Genomic DNA, 22,192 nt, shown 5'->3' with positions numbered 1-22,192 from the left:
CAGAGCAAAAGCAATAGAACAATAAAATGCCTAGATGTGCAGCAGGACATCCAACAGATGCATATAGTACCAACTCACAGCAAACATCCTATTAGCTGTCAGGCTCAAAGGTTCTAAACATGTCTTATATATTCTAAACCTTTACCTGCTATGATCCACCATATGGTGCTGCAAATACTAAAAAACATATTAATAAATGATTTGTACATCATGATTACTACGTAGTTACTAAATTCTTAAATTTGTCTCCATTTCTAATTAGAATATGATACTACTCTGATATACCTCCTGATTGTGATGATACTGAAAACTAAACTAAAGGATATGCAGAAGAAGCCAAATAATAAAACCATGGTGATTACCATAGGGAGAAGGCACTTCGACCCTGTAATCTTAAATATTGGGATGAAGAGGCTAAACTAAAGTATTTCTGCGTAATTAGTTGCCACCAAGAAGAGGCTAAATCACACGGCCCTAACCAAACCATGTTCTGGCCGCAATCAGATCAAGCAATCTCTAACAAAGAATGTACGCAAGCAGCACCATGACGGGAATCAGTGTAATCTCTCTAGGGGTGCTATAACTGCTACTCTGCCTCTGTTTTCAGCAAATGGAGCTAAGATCTTTTCTGTCCATGCCTAGAGAGGTTAGTGGAGGGGATTCGGCGATGGCAAGGGGCAAGCTCAGCCACTTCCGGACGTTGGATCAATTTCTAGACAATTTATATTGACATGACCATATACGTATTACAACTTCACAGAAAATTTGTTCAGAATAAATATTGGTTCACATAAGGTCCTTTCAGGCTGTTAAGTTGACTATGGGCAGGGTTGAGAGTTGACACTTGAGACTACACGCACCAAAATAACATCAAAACTGTGCTTACTTTTCACTGGTTTCTGTCAGGCCTGATATGGCGTACTCTGCAAACATTTGCAATAAAACACCTGGGGGCAATTCAGAAGCTTTGTCATAGCTGAGAGACACATCAAAGTCCTTAGTATATTTGATGGACCTGAACAACTGTAGACAACAGACAAATAAAAAGCTTGCTCAGATATATATTTTCAAACAACGGGCAAAGTTTGTCGACAAGTAAGAGATTGACTAATATCCTTCTTAACCTTTATTGGCATCTTTTTCATCCTTGGAACCAGTACTTGATCAGTACTTTCATCTTTGACAAAATCTGGGCCATCTATTTCAAACACGAAACCATAAGTAGAACTGTCAATCATCCCCAACTTGCGGTTCAACTTAATCCCATCACTTAGATTAGCAGCATGTCGTGAGGCGCCAAGAACAATTGCTTCATCAGCATCAAGGTGCTTATCTAGCTCACTCCATCCCAGGAATTCCTGCAGCTTAGCCTGGAACAGTGGAATACAAATGTGCCTCGTGAGTCAAAATGTGAAAAATAAAAAAAAACAATGAGATTCAAGATAATAATAAATGGTACAGATAGATAAGGCATGTAACTCTATTCCATAAGTAAATGAAGTCCTCTGTATGACTAACAACAGTTTATAAACTCCATGCCAAATACTGAATTCTGTTCACGATGAAACCTTCTTACGAGAGAAAAGGTGTAACAAGAAGCAGGCAATCACATGCACCCAAGTTCTAAAATCAGTTTAGTTTATATGAGCATACACAGAAAGTTTCAGAAATTCAACAATGCAACAGTCCTGCATTTCATTACAGCCCCTCAATGGCAAGTCAAGTATAAGTCTTGAATGAGGGAGTAATAATCACCTGCAGTTTCGGTACCCTGGTAGCTCCTCGAATTAGCTCTACAGCATATACGTCACCAATTTTCATGCCTGAATGCGTGAGCACATCTTTGATTGGAGACAGAGCCTGCTCCCATAAATATGCACAAAGCTCTTCAAATTTTTCACGTGTTATGCTGCTTCTGTAATAAACATGTCGGTCAGCATGTAAAACCTTGATTTTTTTTTCCTAACCATGATTTAGGATTAAAGGTGCGCTCTATGCTGAGAAAAACTGAAGGAAAGCTGAAAGCATGAGCTGGGGTAAAAGATCAATAATCACAGAACAAAGCAGTAAGGAATAAGGACATCAATGGCCAATGGGTCTACGGAAAATACCAACAATGACATGTTAAGAAGCCGGTATAATCTTGCAAGTTCCACATAATCATGAATATGCAATGAAAATGGATGCAGAACTTCAATGTAGCAGAAACTATCCACAAGAGATATGCAAAAGCAGTACCAAAACACATTTTATTCAATTGATACTGCATATACGCACTTTAAAGGAGACAAAGAAATCAACTTGATCTATCAAAGGTCAGACCATTTGGCAAATATGAAATAATAGGGCCTGTCATCCATGCTACTCCAGATTATGTTTGGTTACAAGCAAGAGGTCCATGTGTTCAGAATCGATCCAGGACATAAGATGGATCTTTTAAGTTTCATATAAAAAGGTCATCCAAAGATTATGCATGTACCAAAGGACACACCTGAAATCGGTATCATTATAGAGAGATTCAACTGAGATTGGAGCAGGGGTACATGCGCTCAGAATTTCTTTGGTGCGCTTGACTTGCTTCTTCAACTTAGCCATTGCTTTAGGAGACTGACAGATGTCTGCTTATTAAATTGATCTGCGGAATAGTTTACCAAACGCATTTCCATTTCAAGGCCTCCCAGTTTGGAGTTCCATCTGACATCCTTAACGTGCGAAGGAATTAGCTAAAAGCATTAGCACTAGATGCCTATTCAAGATAGCGGCTAAAATTTCATGTTTTTTCAGATCTACAGTCATCTAGCATGTGAAAGCAGTAGTAACAACTTTTTCTTCAGAGATCTTACAAACAGACATATGAGTTTAAGCAGAACTGAACAGCTAAAGGAGCTGGAGAGGTGAGAATTTGACCTGGAACTCGTTGACACACACCATCTTCCCGAACTCCTTGGCGCTGTAGGACGAACTGCAGCGCGGCCCCGGCGTGTTCGTTGACGAGCGCCAGGACGTTGAACCCGGCGAGCTGGGCCGCCTGCGTGAGGGCCCGGCGCTCGGCCTGGCCGAAATAGGGCGGCACGGCGACGACGGCGTCACGCACGGAAGGCCAACGTGCGCATCGGCGATCCCCGAGGCATAGTGGAGCACCATGGCGATGGTCTCGTCGACGGTGTTGGACCTGGCCGTCGTCGGCGCGGACGGCATCGGTGCCACGGGCGTCGTGGACGAGGTCACAACGGAGGAAGAGCGAGTCGGCGATGGCCCGCGCGTAGAGGATGGACTTGGCGAGGAGGTCGCGCACGCGGGAGAATACCTTGGTCGGGCGGCGCGCGGTGATGCCGACCGTAAATGTAGCGGGGCTGGCGAGACGGGCAGCGGGACGGACGGGGCGGGGCTGGCGAGGCCGCGGGGCATCGGCCACTGCGAGCGGGACGGGCGAGGCGGGACGGCGGGGTCGTGGTCATCGGCCACGGCCACGGCGAGCGGGGCGGCGGGGCGGGCGAGGCGGCGGGGCGGGGCAGGGCGGGCGAGCGAGTGCGGGGAGAGGAGGAGCCTAGGGTTCACCACGCGAGCCGGCCCTTTTATACCCCCACCACGCGAAATGACCAAAATGCCCTGGTGGGGGCATGGTATTTACATTCTGTTGCCATTACTATTCATTCCAGCAGTGTTTTTTCCAGATCCAACGACCCAGATTTATCCAAACGTCGATCCAACGGACGAAAACGCATCAAGGGACCCGATCCAACGGCCCAGAATCGCTGATCTCTGTGGAGCCTTGTAGGAACATCCTTCTTTTATCTCTTGATGTTCCATGCCTTGTAGGAACATCCTCCTCTTATCTCTTGAATCCAAACGTCGATCCAACTGACGAAAACGCATCAAGGGACCCGATCCAACGGCCCAGAATCGCTGATCTCTGTGGAGCCTTGTAGGAACATCATTCTCTTATCTCTTGATGTTCCATGCCTATTAAGGGCATCTCCAACGTTGACTCTCAAACCGCCCGCATACGTCTGGACCGTGTGTTGCGCTATCTAACGCGGGCATGTATCGGTCCGAACGCATTTTATCTAAAAACAACGTCGGATAGCATCCACGTAGGACTCCAACACCCCTGGCCCACTAAATCCCCACCTCGGTCCTATTTTCTTCCATTTCGCTCCTTCTCCCCCTTACTTTGCATCTTCACTGATATAGGGTGGAAACCCTAAGGCCGATCTTTCACGAAATGAAGAGAATCCTACAAAAAAACACGAGGGAAAGACACTCAAATCAACGAGAACAATCACACATGTGCTAGATCCATGAACATAAAGAGTGATACAAGATCGAAACGCAACAAATGACGATACAAGAGACGGTAGTTCTTCTCCATGAGGAGATCTTGAGGAGTCTTCTCGTTAGGGGTCTTGAATCCACTTGGGGGATCTTCTCCGTAGAGGCTGCGGTCTCCGAAGGAGAAAGTATCAAGTGGATGAGCAAAGCTCTATCTCCAAAATGAGCTATAACATTGTCGACCCTAGAAAGAGGGAGGAGGAGGAGCATATATAGTCTAGGGTCACGAAAGGGTACATGGGCCTCGGTCCAACACGCTGTGCACAGACAGGCGTTGGTCGTCCGACAGCTACCGGACGTCCGGTGGCTCGTGAGGGTCCGGTCGTCCGGCTGGTGTCGGACGTCCGGCGTTTTGGCTCTGATCAGGTGGCGTCGGATTTCCGATGGACGTCGAACGTCCAAAGGCTTCAGACTTCTGATAATTTCCATTTTGTTGTGTGACACCGGTCGTCCGGAGGGGCTCGGTCGTCCGGGCGCTGGGAGGTGTCGGACGTCCAGTCGCTGGAGTCCTTGTTGGCTGGTCCTTGGGTTGTCTAGTTGACTCTCCACGCGTCGAACATCCGGTCCAGGCCGGTCGTCCAGTGGCTGTAGGCTCCTGGAAGCTCCTTCTCTTGGTCCTTGTACTTGGCGTCCTCGCGAGCTCGTCCATTGGATGTAGTTGTCGCGTTGCTTCCCTCTAAGTACCTGATCACACATACAGTTTCCTCTTGAGGTAGTAGCCATGTCTCACATGTAGAAAGTGGTAGTTCGGAGAGGAGCGAGTTCACCTTAGTTTCGATAGACTTTGCTCGAGCTATTGTCATTGGTCCAAGTGGTGTCGTGGGAGACGTAGGTAGGTCCATGGGGATGACCATGGGATGCTCCGCATCATCTTTCCCCCTTGGGAAAGATCCGACCTCGGATCAAAAGCCTCATCACCATGGTATGGAGAGAGATCCTTGACACTGAAAATGTCACTCACGAAGTACTTATCTCGTGGTAGGTCGATCTTGTATGCATTGTTGTTGTAGCGCTCGAGCACCTTGAATGGTCCGTCAGCTCGTGGTCGTAGCTTGGACTTGCGTTCATTGGGGAAGTGTTCCTTGCGAAGGTGCATCCATACAAGATCTCCAATGTTTTATATCATGGGTTGCTTGTTGATGTTGAGCTTGGTCGCGAGTCATTGAACTTGGTGCTCAATGGTGTGCCTTGTATCTTCATGCATCTTCTTGAGGTAGCTCGCGCGTGCACTTGCATCCATGTTGATTCGCTCTTGTAGTGGTAGAGGTAGAATGCCCAATGGGGACAACGGGTTGAAGCCGTAGATGACCTCGAAGGGGGACTTGCCAGTAGTAGAGTCTCCTGCGCGGTTGTAGGCATACTCGGCGATGGGTAGGCACTCCTCCCACTCCTTGATGTTCTTCTTGATCAACACGCATAGGAGAGTGGAGAGCGTCCGGTTCGTGATCAACACGCATAGGAGAGTGGAGAGCATTATCTCCGCCCTCATGACTTGGGGATACATAGTTTGTTAGCTCTCATAAGATAATCATCTTTGATGTAATAACGTTCCCAAGATGTATGCGTCAAACATTTGGCATATGTGATAGCAAAAGTAGGATCATGCGCATACAAGTCTTTTATGTGCTCAAAGCCAATGACATTCAATTCAAGTTGGGTAACAAGCATGCATCTACGGGAAAGCACATCCGCCACGACATTCTCTTTGCCTTTGATATACTTGCTGACATAAGGAAAAGACTCAATGAATTCACACCACTTAGCATGACGCTTGTTCAACTTAGTTTGACACTTAAGATACTTAAGTGTTTCATGATCCTGTGAAGAATGAACTCATGAGGGCAGAGATAATGCTCCCAGACATGCAAGACTCTCACTAAAGCATATAGCTCTTTGTCATAGATGGGGTAGTTAAGTTGCGCTCCGGAAAGTTTTTCACTAAAGTAAGCTATGGGGCGCTTCTCTTGCATTAACACACCTCCTATGCCATAACCGCTAGCATTGCAATGGATCTCAAAAGGTTTATTAAAGTTGGGTAATGCAAGCAAAGGGGCATGTGTAAGAAAATTCTTAAGCTCATTGAATGCGGTATCTTGTTGTGGTCCCCAAATAAATGGTTCGTTTTTCTTACTCAAGGCATGCAAAGGTAAAGCAATGGTGCTAAAATCCTTCACAAAACGACGATAAAATCCGGCTAAGCCAAGAAAACTACACACTTGTTTCAAGTTTGTTGGTTGGGGCCAAATTTTAATAGCTTCAATCTTAGATTCATCTATGTGAACACCCTTAGAATACACAACAAATCCCAAGAAAACAAGCTTATCAACACCAAAAAGGCATTTGTCCATATTAGCATAAAGGCGCTCTTTTCTAAGAGTTTGCAAAATGGTTCTAAGATGGGTCACATGATCTTTGATAGATTTGCTAAAAACAAGAATATCATCAAAATAGACCACAACAAATACGCCAATGTAAGGGCGAAGAACAAAATGCATCACATGCATAAAGGTGTCGGGTGCTTCGAATAAGCCCATAGGCATGACTAACCATTCATACAAGCCAAACTTGGTTTTGAAAGCGGTTTTCCATTCATCACCTTCTTGGATGTGTATTTGATAGTAGCCACTTTTAAGATAAATTTTAGAGAAAATTGTGGCTCCACTAAGTTCGTTTAGCATGTCATCAAGGCGTGGACTGGGGTAGCGACAATGAACAGTGATAGCATTGATAGGACGACAATTAGAACACATGCGATATGTACCATCTTTCTTTGGAACAAGGATTATCGGGACAAAGCATGGGCTCAAGCTTTCTCGTACATGGACGTTGTCGATGAGTTGTTGAAGTTGCCGTTGGATCTCCCTAGTTTCCTCGAGGTTGACGCGGTATGGATCCTTGTTAGGAAGAGGTGCTCCAGGGATGAGGTCGTTACGGTGTTTGATGCCTTGAAGAGGAGGTAGACCCGGAGGTAGCTCGTCGGGGAATACATATTTGAATTCCTGCAATAGAGAAGACAACACTAAAGGTAGATTGTGAGAGGTGTTAGTCCTTGCCACTTCATCCTTGCACAAAAGGACATAGTGCATAACACTTGATGGGTTCTCACACACTTCTCTCATCTCACTTTTGGTAGCGAATAGAACTAAGTTTTTCTTGTCATTCATCGTGGAGGCACTCAATTTGGGCTTGTGGAACTCACTCTCTTTTTGGTGGTTCGCTCTCTCACTGTTCTCTCCATGATGGGTGGTTGCTTGCTTGTCGGTGATCACTTGGCTTGGTGACATAGGTCATAGCACATACTCCTTTCCCTTCATCTTGAAGCTATAGTGATTGGTTCGCCCGTTGTGGGTGACACCAGGATCAAATTGCCAAGGTCGTCCAAGTAGTAGATGGTAAACGGACATAGGAACCACATCACACTCCAAAGTGTCTTCATATGCTCCAATCTTGAAGGAGACTTGAATGGTGCCGGAGTTGCTAAGCCATTGGACCTTGTAGGAGCAAGGGTGCTTCATCCTGACCAATTGTAGCTTGGAGCATAGTTCTTCACTAGCCAAGTTGTGGCAACTTCCTCCGTCGATGATGACCTTCACGGACCATCCTTGTGTGGAAGATATGGCATCTTTGGTCTTCATCTTGTTGGTGTTGAAGTGTCAAGTCCTTGGAGACAACGAGAGCGGGGCTCAAATCATTGTCGCAAAAGACTTGGTCATCTTCATCTTCACTCACTTTCCGGTGCATGGCCACGTATTCAAGCGCGCCCGTTTCCTCTTCACTCATGGAGTCGTATGTGCCATCATCGTTGAGGATCATGGTGCGCTTATTGGTACGCTCGAAGGACTTGTGGCCTCGGCCGCTGCATGTGAAGCATTTGATGAAACTTGTCTTGATGGTCTCACCATGGAGTCGTTGAAGCTTGGTTGGAGGAGTCATAGTTCTTGGAAGAGTATTTGGCATATTGGAAGTCATCTTGCACTTGTCGCTCTGCCTTGGTGGCTTGATGAGGTTGGAGTAAGGTTGGAAGTCGGCGATCTTCTTGATAGGGTGATTGAGTCCATTGAAGAAACGTGCCATAGTTTTCTCATCATCTTTCGTGACATTTGCTCGAATCATGGCAATCTCCATTTCCTTGTAGTGTTCTTCAACGCTCTTTGTTCCTTGGTTGAGGAGTTGTAGTATCTTGAGGAGGTCGCAGTTATAGTATGTTGGCACAAAACGCACTCTCATGACTTCCTTTATTTGATCCCAAGTTTGTGATGGGTGGTTCACCTCTTGCCTCTCGGTGCTCAATGATTTGCTCCCACCAAATGAGGACATAGTCTTGGAACTCAAGGGATGTCATGGCGATCTTCTTCTCTTCTTCATAATTGTGCAAACAAAAGATCTTATCAACCTTCAATGCCCATGAAAGATACTCTTCGGGATCATTGCTTCCGGAAAACTTGGGCATGATGAACTTGAGTTTGCGGTAGCGTTGCTCTTCATTGTGTTGGGGTCGAGGGTGATGACGCCCTTAACGAGGAGGGTTGTCAACCTCAAGTTTCTCTTGGCGTGGAGGATTGCCATTGTCTTATTTCTCTTGGCAAACTTGTGGTTCTTGTCGGGCTTGGTGTGCTTGTCTAGCTTGTGGAGGAGCTTGTGGAACTTGACGGTGCAATCGTGCTTGATAGTTCCTCTCTTGAACTTCGTTGCGAAGTGCTTCTTCTTTCTCACGCGGATGTCGGTTGCGTGCGGAGACGGCGCAACTTGTGTCTCGGAGGGCATGTTGCGCCTCAAGTGCTTCAGTTTCACGCCATTGTTGTCATTGATGTTGTGCCTCGGCATCTTGTTTGTCTTGGTGTTGGTGCGCTCGCTCTTCATCTTGGTGGCGCAAGCGTTGCCTTTCTTGTGCTTGCTCAAGGGTACACTACAAAAAAAAGACACAACCGTGACATTTTGGGCCGAACGAATTTTTTTTCCTGTCATGCTTATGACACTTCTATGACGATAATTGTGACAAAACCCGGTATCATCATAGATGTGGTGGGCTCCTACTTCTATGACAAAAAATCATGATATAAAATGGACTTTTCGTCCTGGGCGGGCCGGAGACACAGCTGTATGACATTCTTTGGGCCGTCCATGACGGAAAAAAACATGGTAGAAGTGAGGGCGAGGAAAATATCGGGGAGTTCCTGGTTACGGTGGGTGGTCGGGGCCGAGCGATGCACGGAGGGATTGCGCATTTCTCTCGTACGCGTACGCGCGTGGGTGTGAGGCGTTGGGCTCTAACCGAACTCGAGTGAGGCGTTCGCCTGCTGAACCCGAGCGATTGCACTTCAAGCTATGCATTACTAAACCCGAGCGATCGATCGATCCCTAGCTGTTAACTGAACCTGATCAAGCGATTCCTTCACTACTGCTGCTAACTGAAGCCGATCGAACCTCTGCCTCTTGATGAACAGTGAGCGTTGTTGGGGGTTGGATGAACAGTTCCCTGTGGGGGTTGGATGGACAGGACCCCGTGGTAGTAGAGGTCGTTGCCGCTGGATGAACAGGACCCCGATCGAGCCGGTTGGGGGTGGATGAACAGGACCCCGTGGAGGGCTGGATGAACAGTAGCCCGTGGAGGGGTGGTTGAAAAGTAGCCGGTGGAGGCTAGATGAACAGGAGCCCCGTGGATGAACAGTAGCTGGTGGAGGCAGGAGGGAGGCACCGTGGATGAATAATACGTCTCCAACGTATCTATAATTTATGAAGTATTCATGGCGTTTTATTATCATTCTTGGATGTTTTACAATCATTTTATAGCAACTTTATATCATTTTTTGGGACTAACCTATTGACCTAGTGCCCAGTGCCAGTTGTTGTTTTTTGTTTGTTTTTTACATCGCAGAAAATCAATATCAAACAGAGTCCAAACACCACGAAACTTTTTGGAGAATTTTTGTGGACCAGAACACCCAGGATGGGCCAGAGCAGCACCTAGGGGGTGCCCGAGGGAGGCACAACCTATCGGGGCGCGCCTGGGGGGGTCAGGCGTGCCCAGGTGCGTTGTGCCCACCTCGGTGGCCTCCCGCACCCCCTCTTTACCCTATAAATTCCCAAATATTCCGAAAACCCTTGGGGTAACCCTAGATCAGAAGTTCCGCTGCAGCAAGGCTTTGTAGCCACCGAAAACCAATCTAGACCCTGTTCCGGCACTCTGCCGGAGAGGAGAATCATCACTTGTGGCCATCTTCATCATCCCGGCAGCCACCACGATGAGGAGGGAGTAGTCCACCCTCGAGGCTGTGGGTTTGTACCAGTAGCTATGTGTTTAATCTCTCTCTCTCTCTCTCGTCTTCTTGAGATGTCACGATCTTGATGTATCGCGGGCTTTCTTAGTATAGTCGGATCAAATGGTGTTTTCCCCTCTCTATCTTGTTGTGATGAATTGAGTTTTTCCCTTTGATATTTCGTTTTTATCGGATTGAATACTTTTATGGATTCGAGAACACTTGATATATGTCTTGTAATTGAATACTCGTGGTGACAATGGGGTATCGTATTGATTCACTTGATATATGTTTTGGCACTCAACTCGCGGATTCCCGAGGTGACATTGGGATAATCTATGCATAGGGGTTGATGCACGTTCTTTTCTTTGTTTCTCCGGTAGAAATTTTGGGGCACTCTTTGAAGTTCTTTGTGTTGGATATTGAGTATTATGAATATGAATTTTCTTTGGTGTTATTTTAGTATGAACTCTATGATAGATCGAACGGAAAGAATAGCTTGGTGTTATTTTAGTACGAACTCTTGAATAGATCAAACAGAAAGAATAGCTTTGAGGTGGTTTCGTACCCTACAAACAATTTATTCTTATGTTCTCCGCTAGATAGGAACTTTGGAGTGATTCTTCATCACACTTTGAGGGGTGGTTATATGATCCAATTATATTAGCATTGTTGAGAGATTACACTAGCGAATGTACGAACCCTAGGCCTCATTTTCAAGCATTGCAATACCGTTTTTGTGCCCGTTTACTATTTTCTACCTTGCTGTTTTTATTTATTTAGATTATAAAAATATATTTCTACCATCCATATTACACTTTTATCATCATCTCTTCGCCGAACTAGTGCACCTATACAATTTGCCATTGTATTTGGCGTGTTGGGGACACAGGAGATTTCTTGTATTTGGTTGCAGGGTGGTTTGAGAGAGACCATCTTCATCCTACATCTCCCACGGGTTGATAAACCTTAGGTCATTCACTTGAGGGAAAATTGCTACTGTCCTACAAAACTCTGCACTTGGAGGCCCAACACGTGTCTACAAAAATAAAGTTGCGTAGTAGACATCAAGCTCTTTTCTGGCGCCATTCCCGGGGAGGTGATGTCGCTTAAAGCTACGTCGGTATTTCCCCAAAGAGGAAGGGATGATGCAGCACAGCGGTGGTAGGTATTTCCCTCAGATATGAAACCAAGGTTGTCGAACCAGTAGGAGAACCAAGCGACACAACGTAAACAGCCTCTGCACACAGATAACAAATCCTCGCAACCCGACATGTTAAAGGGGTTGTCAATCCTTTTCGGGTAAAGGTGCCAGAAATTGGTGTGTGCCGGGAAAAAGTTGTAATTGATTGAATAAATAGATCGCAAATAAAATAAAGTGCAGCAAAGTATTTTTGGGTTTTTAGATTAATAGATCTGAAAATAAAAGCAAATAAAAGTAGACGCAAAGGCAAATAATACGAGAAAGAGACCCTAGGGCCGTAGGTTTCACTAGTGGCTTCTCTCGAGAAAAATAGCAAACGGTGGGTGAACAAATTACTGTTGGGCAATTGATAGAACTTCAAATACTCATGACGATATCTAGGCAATAATCATTACATAGGCATCACGTCCAAGATTACTAGACCGACACCTTCCTGCATCTACTACTATTACTCCACACATCGACTGCTATCCAGCATGCATCTAGTGTATTAAGTTCATGGAGAAACGGAGTAATGCAATAAGAACGATGACATGATGTAGACAAGATCTATCTATGTAGAGATAGACCCCATCGTTTTATCCTTAATAGCAACGATACATACGTGTCAGTTCCCCTTTTGTCACTGGGATCAAGCATCGTAAGATCGAACCCACTACAAAGCACCTCTTCCCATTGCAAGATAAATAGATCAAGTTGGCCAAACAAAACCCAAATATTGAAGAAGAAATATGAGGCTATAAGCAATCATGCATAAAAGAGATGAAATAAACTCAAATACTTTTATGGATATAAAAAGATAGATCTGATCATAAACTCAAAGTTCACCGATCCCCATAAACACACCGCAAAAGAGTTACATCATATGGATCTCCAAGAAACCATTGTATTGAGAATCCATAGAGAGAGGAAGCCATCTAGCTACTAACTACAGACCCGAAGGTATACAAAGAACTACTCATGCATCATCGGAGAGGCACCAATGGAGGCGGTGAACCCCATCTGAGATGGTGTCTAGATTGGATCTGGTGGTTCTGGACTCTGTGGCGGCTGGATGAATATTTCGTCGACTCCCCTAGGGTTTTGGAAATATTTGGGTATTTATAGAGCAAAGAGGCGGTCCGGGGGGCACCCAAGATGGGCACAACCCACCAGGGCGCGCCTGGGCCTCCTGGTACAACCCACCAGGGTGCGTCTGGGCCTCCTGGCTCGCCCTGGTGGGTTGTGCCTCCCTCGAGACACCCCCCAGGCGCAGCCAGGGCCCGTTGTGTTCCTTTTGGCCCATAAAAATTCTCCATGAAGTTTCGTGACATTTGGACTCCGTTTGATATTGATTTTCTGTGATGTAAAAAACATGGAAAAAATAGCAACTGGCACTTGGCACTATGTCAATAGGTTAGTACCAAAAAATGATATAAAATGACTATAAAATGATTATAAAACATCCAAGATTGATAATATAACAGCATGGAACAATCAAAAATTATAGATACGTTGGAGACGTATCAGCATCCCCAAGCTTAAGTCCTACTCGTCCTCGAGTAGGGAAGTGATAAAAACAGAATTTTTGATGTGGAATGCTGCCTAACATGTCATATCATATTTCTTCTTCTTTTTAGCATGGACATTTGGACTTTTATATTGTTCAAAGCAATAGTCTAGTTTTGACATGATAATTTAAATACTCAAGCATATCAACAAGCAACCATGTCTTTCAAAATATCAATGCTAAAATAAGCTATCCCTAGCCCATCATGCTCAACCATTGACCCATTCATGAAACACACTCGCATATTAGCTACATCCAATACTCAAGTACGATCATATTGCCTCCTAGTTGGTGCTTTTATAAGAGAAGATGGAGACTCAAATTCAAAACAAAAATTGCATAAAGTAAAAGAAAGGCCCTTCGCAGAGGGAAGTAGGGATTTGTAGAGGTGCGAGAGCTCAAAGCGAAAAACTTAGAGATAAAAACATTTTGGGAGGTGTATCCATCCCACCAACGAAAACAACTTAGAGTTCCCAATACTTTCCATGCTTAGATATATCATAGGCGGTTCCCAAACAAAAAATAAAGTTTATTCCTTTTTCCACTATACTTTCACTTTCCATGGCTATTCGTATCCACAGTTGCCTTCCATACCAACACTTCCCAAGGAATTTATTATTTGACAACATAAAGTAAATTCATTTTTTCATTTCGAGATTGGGCATCCCTAATACCTTTGCCTTACTCTCGTGCAATGACAAGTGAATAAACACTCATCTTGAGAATAACACATCTAGCATGGAAAATATTAGCCACCCCTCACCACTCCGCGAGCGAAACAAACACACAAAAGAGAAGTTTATTTTTGAAAATTAGAGATACATATGCAAATTTTCTTAGAACGTAAAAAGAATACTGCATATAGGTAGATATAGTGGACTCATGTGGCAAAACTAGTTTAAAGGTTTTTGGATGCACAAGCAGTGATCATATTTAGTGGAAAATGAAGGCTAGCAAAAGATTGAGAAGCGACCAATCAAGAAACGAATAATCTCATAAGCGAGCATTAAGCATAACTAACACCGAAAATGCACCATAAGTAGGATATAATTTCATTGCATAACTATTGACTTTCGTGCTTGCATAGGGAATCACAAACCTTAACACCAATATTCTTACTAAAACATAATTACTCATCAAGATGACTCACATATCACATCATCATATCTCAAAACTATTACTAAGAATCAAGTTTATTTTGTCCAATAATCTTCATGAATTTTTTTATTATATCCTTCTTGGATATCTATCTCTTTGGGACTAATTTTAATGTGTTGCTTTTCATAAGCTCAAACAAATATAAGTGAAGATCATGAGCATAGTATTTCTTTATCTAAAATTAAACTAAGATAAGAAAGAGATCATTTCTTCAAAAATACTAAGCACACCATGCTCAAAAAGATATAAGTGAAGCGCTAGAGCAAGTCCATAGCTCATAAAAAATTGAAGTGAAGCATAGAGAGCATTCTAACAAGTCATGAAATAATTTTGGCTCTCTCAAATAGGTGTGTCCAGCAAGGGATCAAGACTTAAAACACAAAATAAAACAAGTAAAGACTCATAGCATACAAGACGCTCCAAGCAAAACACATAGTATGTGATGAATAAAAATATAGTTTCGAGTAAAATACCAATGGTCGTTAGAAGAAAGAGGGGATACCACTCGGGGGCATCCCCAAGCTTAGTTGGTTGCTCATTTTTAGATAATATCTTGCGATGCCAAGGCATCCCCAAGCTTAGTCTCTTCTACTCCTTATTCCTTCATCCATCGTAAGATAACCCAAAACTTGAAAACTTCAATCACACAAAACTCAACAAAACCTTCGTGGGATACGTTAGTATAAGAATAATAAATCACTACTATAAGTGTTGTCTCAAACCAATTCATATTTTGTCCTTGCCTTGTATCTACTGTATTCTAACTTCTCTATGGCAAAAACTCATCAAAGAAAACCATAGAGCCATCAAAATAGGCACAGAACACAAAGAAAACATAATCTGTCAAAACAAAACAGTCTGTAGAAATCTGACTATTTCGAATACTTATGTAACTCCAAACATTCTGAAAAATTAGGACCACCTGAGAAATTTGTATATTTATCTACTTTAAATGGAATGGGTATTTTATCGCTCTCTGGTAAAAAATGAGAATTATTTTTGTGAGCGCAAAAGTTTATGTTTTTTCAGCAAGATCAAACAAATATCACCCTAGAAGACCCTAAAGGCTTTACTTGGCACAAACACTAATTAAAACATAAAAAAATAATCATAACAGTAGAATAATTATGCTAACACTCAAAATCGGGAAGCAAAAAGAAAAAATAAATTTTATTCATTGGGTTGCCTCCCAACAAGCGCTATAGTTTTATGCCCTTAGCTAGGCATAAAGCAAGGATCTAAGTTTTGTCATCTTTGTCCAACTCATAAATAAAACACTTAGAATCCTTCAAAGATTTAGCATAAAGATTTTGAATAACAACACTTCTATGAATAAATCCAAAGATTTCATTCTTGCAAAAAGGATCTCTTATCACTTCAACAAAATTCAGGTGAATACCAATCATCTTAAGATCTTCTTTATTACCATTACTAGAGGTTGCACCCTTGTTCATGGTAGCTCTACCAATCTTTACGGGAGTTTTTTCGATAGTTTTAGCGGAAGTGAAAGCCGTCCTTAGTTTAGTAAAAATTTCTTCTAATTTATCGACCCGGGATGGGCTTTCTTCTATTCTTTCATGAATTATGGTGCCCTTTTCCCTTAACAACTTAAGAATATCTCCCGCTTTTGACCCAATATTGGTGGCAAAATTATGCATCTTTTTATCTATAATTTCCATATGATCTTTGGTGAGCATTTTCTTTTCAATAGCATCTAGTATTGCCATAACATGCTCAAGAGTCAAAGTTGTTTCATTAATCAAGAGGGGTGGTGAGCCCACTAAATTTTCCATAGCATTAAAGGCATCAAGAGAAGGACACATCAAAAAATTTCCACCGGTAATCGTATTAAGGATGAATGTATACCAAGTGGTGATGCTAACATAAAAACAACGAAGAAGAACAACGATGGGTTGCTTACAGGTAGATCTATTTTGAGCATTGCAAATCCTATACCAAGCATCTTTTAAATTTTCTCCTCCCCTTTGTTTAAAGTTGAGAACCTCGTTCTCAGGAGTGCAAGCAATAGAGGAAGAACTATCCATAATGATAATAACGACAAACAAGGTTGCACACAAAAAATAGATCCGGCAAGAAAACTGCGAATGGAAAAGAGGGGCGAATAAGATGGCAAATTTTTGTGAAGTGGGGGAGAGGAAAACGAGAGGCAAATGACAAATAATGTAAATTGTGAAGAGATGAGAATTGTGATTAGAAACCTGGTATATGTTGAAGATCCTCCCCGGCAACGGCACCAGAAATTGGTGCGCTGACGGGAGACTATCTTGACTTGATCCTCGCCGGCAACGGCGCCAGACATTCCTTTTTATGTCGCTTGAAGCTACGTCGGTATTTCCCCAAAGAGGAAGGGATGATGTAGCATAGCAACGGTAGCTATTTCCCTCAGATGTGAAACCAAGGTTATCGAACCAGTAGGAGAACCAAGCAACACAACGTAAACAACACCTGCACACAAATAACAACTTCTCGCAATCCGACGTGTTAAAGGGGTTGTCAATCCCTTCCGGGGTACGGCGCCTCAAGATAGGCAAACAGACGTGAGGTAAATTTGTAGTAGATTGGTAGATCAAATGCCAAATAAATAAATGAGAATAAATTGTAGCAAAGTATTTTTGAGGTTTTTGGTTTAGTACATCTGAAAATAAACACAAACAAAAATAGATCGCAAAGGAAAATAATATGAGAAAGAGACCCGGGGGGGCGTAGGTTTCACTAGTGGCTTCTCTAGAGAAAAATAGCAAATGGTGGGTGAACAAATTACTATTGGGCAATTGATAGAACTTCAAATACTCATGAAGATATCCAGGCAATGATCATTACATAGGCATCACGTCCAAGATCAGTAGACCGACTCCTTCCCACATCTAGTACTATTACTCCACACATCGACCGCTATCCCCCATGCATCTAGTGTATTAAGTTCATGGAGAAATGGAGTAATGCAATAAGAATGATGACATGATGTAGACACGATCTATCTATGTAGTGATAGACCCCATCGTTTTATCCTTAGTAGCAACGATACATACGTGTCGGTTCCCCTTCTGTCACTGGGATCAAGCACCATAAGATCTAACCCACTACAAAGCACCTCTTCCCATTGCAAGATAAATAGATCAAGTTGGCCAAACAAAACCCAAATATCAGAGAAAAAATACGAGGCTATAAGCAATCATGCATAGAAGAGATCAAAGAAACTCAAATACTTCCATTAATATAAAAAGATAGATCTGATCATAAACTCAAAGTTCATCGATCCCAAAAAACACACCGCAAAAGAGTTATGTCATATGGATCTCCAAGAGACCATGGTATTGAGAATCAAGAGAGAGAGAGAGAGATGAAGCCATCTAGCTACTAACCACAGACCCGACGGTCTACAAAGAACTACTCACGCATCATCGGAGAGGTACCAATGGAGGCGGTGAACCCCATCCGATATGGTGTCTAGATTGGATCTGGTGGTTCTGGACTCTACGACAGCTGGATCAATATTTCGTCGACTCCCTATAGGGTTTTGGGAATATTGGGGTATTTATAGAGCAAAGAGGCGGTTCAGGGGGGACCCGAGGTAGGCACAACCTACCATGGCACGCCCTAGCGTAGCCAGGGCCCGTTGTGTTCCTTCTGGCCCATAAAAAATCTCCGTAAAGTTTCATGGCATTTGGAATCCGTTTGATATTGATTTTCTACGATGTAAAAAAGTGGAAAAAACAGCAACTGGCACTTGGCACTATGTCAATAGGTTATTACCAAAAAATGATATAAAATGACTACAAAATGATTATAAAACATCCAAGATTGATAATATAACAGCATGGAACAATCAAAAATTATAGATACGTTGGAAACGTATTAGCCCGCCTGTCGGTGTCAAAACTGGCGGATCTCGGGTAGGGGGTCCCGAACTGTGCGTCTAAGGTGGATGGTAACATGAGACACGGGACAAGATGTTTTACCCAGGTTCGGGCCCTCTTGATGGAGGTAAAACCCTATGTCCTTCCTGATTTATTCTTGATGATATGAGTATTACAAGAGTTGATCTACCACGAGATCAGAGAGGCTAAACCCTAGAAGCTAGCCTATGGTCTGATTGTATGTTGTCCTACGGACTAAAACCCTCTGGTTTATATAGACACCGGAGGGGGCTAGGGTTACACAAGGTTGGTTACAAAGGAGGAGATATCCATATCCGTATTGCCAAGCTTGCCTTCCATGGCAAGTAGAGTCCTATCCGTACATGAGACGAAGTCTTCAATCTTGTATCTTCATAGTCCAACAGTCCGACCAAAGGATATAGTCCGGCTGTCCGGAGACCCCCCATACCCCTGAACCAGGCTTCAATGACAATGAGTCCGGTGCGCAGTGTTGTCTTCGGCATTGCAAGGCGGGTTCCTACTCCAAATACACCACGGAAGAATTTGAATACAAGGATAGTGTCCGACCCTGCAAAATAAGTTCCACATACCACCGTAGACAGAATAATATTTCCACAAATCTAATCTACTGACACGTTTTGGCAACATGACATCATGCCATGGCTCGGTGATTATTCGAACCATTTTTCTTTAACCAGCCCCACACATAACGCGAGGCAGTTTCTTGACACGTCTTGTCAAAGCAGAGATTGTATCCCCCTTATTACGGGATTCTCATCAATACGGGCGTGGGTAACCCAACCGCGCCATCAATTACGATGCTTGGGGGATAAGCGAGTTTTGCCAGGCTAGTGGGGGGGGCATAGTTTCGGCCGCCCTTATAAGGGGATAAGGTTCAACCTTTTTCTACCCACACCTTCTTCCTCCTTGCTCATCCATTCTTGCGCACTCGAGCTCCAACGCCCAAGTCCACATCCTTCTCCTCAACCTTCTCCAAACATGTCCGGAGCGGGAGGCAAGTGGATGGCCTCCTCTGTAATGGAGGGCCACATCAAAAAGCTGCGCGGAGCTGGATACTTAGTCGCGAATATCGCGCATCGGCTGCCCACTGCGGGGCAGATCGTCCCTACCCTGGAACCTCACGAGAGGGTAGTTTTCCTCCACCACATCCTCCCGGACTGGGGTTTCCCCTCCATCCATTCGTCTGTAGTCTCATGTTCTACTACGGGCTGGACTTTCATGATCTAGCCCCGAACTTCATCCTCAACATTTCGGCGTTCATAATCGTGTGTGAGGCTTTCCTCCGCATCCGGCCGCACTTCGGCCTGTGGCTAAAGACCTTCAATATCAAGCCGAAGGTGGTGGGAGGCCAACAAGCGGAATGCGGTGGAGCCATGGTGGGCAAGATGCCCAATGTTATACGGTTTGAAGGCTCCTTCATGGAGACCATAAAGGGGTGGCAATCGGCGTGGTTCTACATCACCGAGCCGCGCGACACCAACTGGGTGGCGGCCCCCGAGTTTCGGTCCGGAATCCCCACACGGCTCACCTCCTGGAAAGAGAAGGGCCTATCCTGGGGTTCATCGGTGGAGCTGGACGGATTCGAAAAATGTATCCGGAATATGGCAAGCAAGAAGCTCAAGCTTGTCAACATAGTCCAGGTCATGCTCTTCCGCCGGATCCTCCCGTGTCAACAACGGGATTTCAACTTGTGGGAGTTCGACCCGGCCCAGCACCAGACTCTGAGCGAGCTCTTCGACACGATGCACAAGGACGTCTGGAGGGTGCTGTTCAAGGGTGCCGAGGTCCCTCCCTCTCTCACCGAGGACCGCGGGCTAAGAGCAAAGCGCCCTGCGAATCCGGTAAGTTTTGTCCATCTGGTAGGATTTTTACTTCCCATAGCTTAACCATGCGCGAGGTCTGAGCTCCCATGCCTTTGACAGGACTGGGTGGGGGCATCGGAGAAGATCAACTGTCTGGCCCCTCTGGCCGAAGACACCGCAGACGCTCTCCTGACGGAGATGCTGACTCCGGCTCCATACAAGGTGCCGGAGAAGACCAAGAAGAATGCCAAGGGAACACGAAAGAGTTCCCGGCGCCAGGTGATATCGGGCTCATCGTCCGATGACTCCGCGACGCACTCCTCCCCCGAAGACGAGGAGGAAGATGAAGATGCTCCCCCTTCAGCTGGGGGAGACAAAAAAAGGAAGGCCACCCCAATCGGGGGGCCGAAGGTCCAAGAAGGGAAGGACTCTCCTTTCGGACTGCTCCACCACCGGCGCCGAAGACGAAGACGAGTGGCTGCTCAGGGCCAAGCCCCTGGAGAAGTCGTAAGTATTCGGATACCAGAGTAACTCATAGCATACCTTTGACGCACTGCTTCTCATAACATCGAATATGATTATGTAGACCGCCCACGCCCGTATCGACATATCTCTGTCGGGTGGCTCCTTGGACTCATCGGATATGGATAGCGATCCACTTCCTACCGCCACCTCCCCTTTCCCTACAGACAATGCCGAGGTGCTATCTCGAGAGGCACCGGGTTGAGGGGAGACAGTCCCGAAGGCGCCTCAAGGCGACCTTCCGGACTCCGGGAGCAGAGGGGGTAAGGCTCCCGAGGGCTCCGAGTTCGGCCTTCAGCCAAACACTGCGCTGGAACCCCTAGTGGTTCCGGACTCGGGCCGGCGGCCTCCTTCCAAAAGGGGCAAGATGCCCGTGCCGGTGACCTCTGTCCATCGAGAGGCACCAGACAATCTGCTAGGAGCACTTCACAGCACTTCCATCGACGAAGAGCACCGCACTATTATGAGTGCGGTGATCCAGAAGGTTCAGTCCACCAAGAGCGGACTGACTGAAGCCTGTGCCAGCCTTCTAACAGGCTTTGAGGTAAGTATTTGAAATATAGGAAAAATATTACCGCATAGACAGTAGCCCCTGATGCTCTGTTTGGTGTTCAAAAAGAAAAGCCGGATAGAGTATCAACTAATATCTGCAGGAGTCTAATATAAGTATGTCTATATGCGTATGCAGGCTTCACTATTGGCCTCTGCTGCACTGGCTGTGGAGGTCGCCATACTGAAGTAGGACCTCGAAGGGTCCAAGAAAGAGCTCGGCCTTGCCAAGAGGCAGCTCGAGGAGAACAAAGGTAAGTAATACCTAGTCTGTAGATATGTATATATATAAAAGGGATGCGATTGCAAAATGACAGCATCATCTTTAATCTACCAGGGGCCACGACCGAAGTGGCAACCCTGAAGCAAGCGCTATCCAACGCCGAAAACAAAGCGGCCCAGGAGCGCACCGAGCAGGAAAAACAAGAGGCACGGGTGGGCGAGGTGCAGCAAGAGCTCCACGCTCTCTAACGAAGCACGAGGCGTTGGAGCTTGACTTGAAGACGCGAGAGTCCGAGCTTGCCGCGGCCCTTGAGAGTGCAAAGAATGCCAAGGCTGAAGCCCAAAAGGCTCTCCAGGAGATTGATGTGATGAAGAAGATAGCGGCGGGTAAGGCATTCTATATGCAAAGCAAGCATGTGAAAGTAAATTACTTGTTACTTACCCGAACCCGAAGCTCTCCAGGAGCATTCGCAGATTTGCCCCGCAGCGTGTCAGATGCCGCACATTTTTACCAGGCCGAGGAGGGAAGCTCGACGGAGAAGCTGTTCTGGTCTCAGTATACTGAGACCGAACACCCGATGCCTCTGAGCGACCAGCTGAAGCAACTGGTCGAGCTGCACAAGGTAGCCGAATAGGCCATGAAGGGCTTTATAGTCCGGATGTGGCCTGGTGACGCC

General features: G+C 45.1%; 1 pseudogene; it reads right to left on the bottom strand.

Moving 5' to 3' along the window:
• Positions 1-882: 882 nt before the first annotated feature.
• Positions 883-9,192, bottom strand: LOC125546740 (annotated as a pseudogene).
• Positions 9,193-22,192: the final 13,000 nt, after the last annotated feature.

The sequence above is a fragment of the Triticum urartu genome, chromosome 3 (assembly GCF_003073215.2).
Source record: "Triticum urartu cultivar G1812 chromosome 3, Tu2.1, whole genome shotgun sequence".
Classification (NCBI taxonomy): domain Eukaryota; kingdom Viridiplantae; phylum Streptophyta; class Magnoliopsida; order Poales; family Poaceae; genus Triticum; species Triticum urartu.
This window is presented reverse-complemented; position numbering and strand designations above follow the sequence as displayed.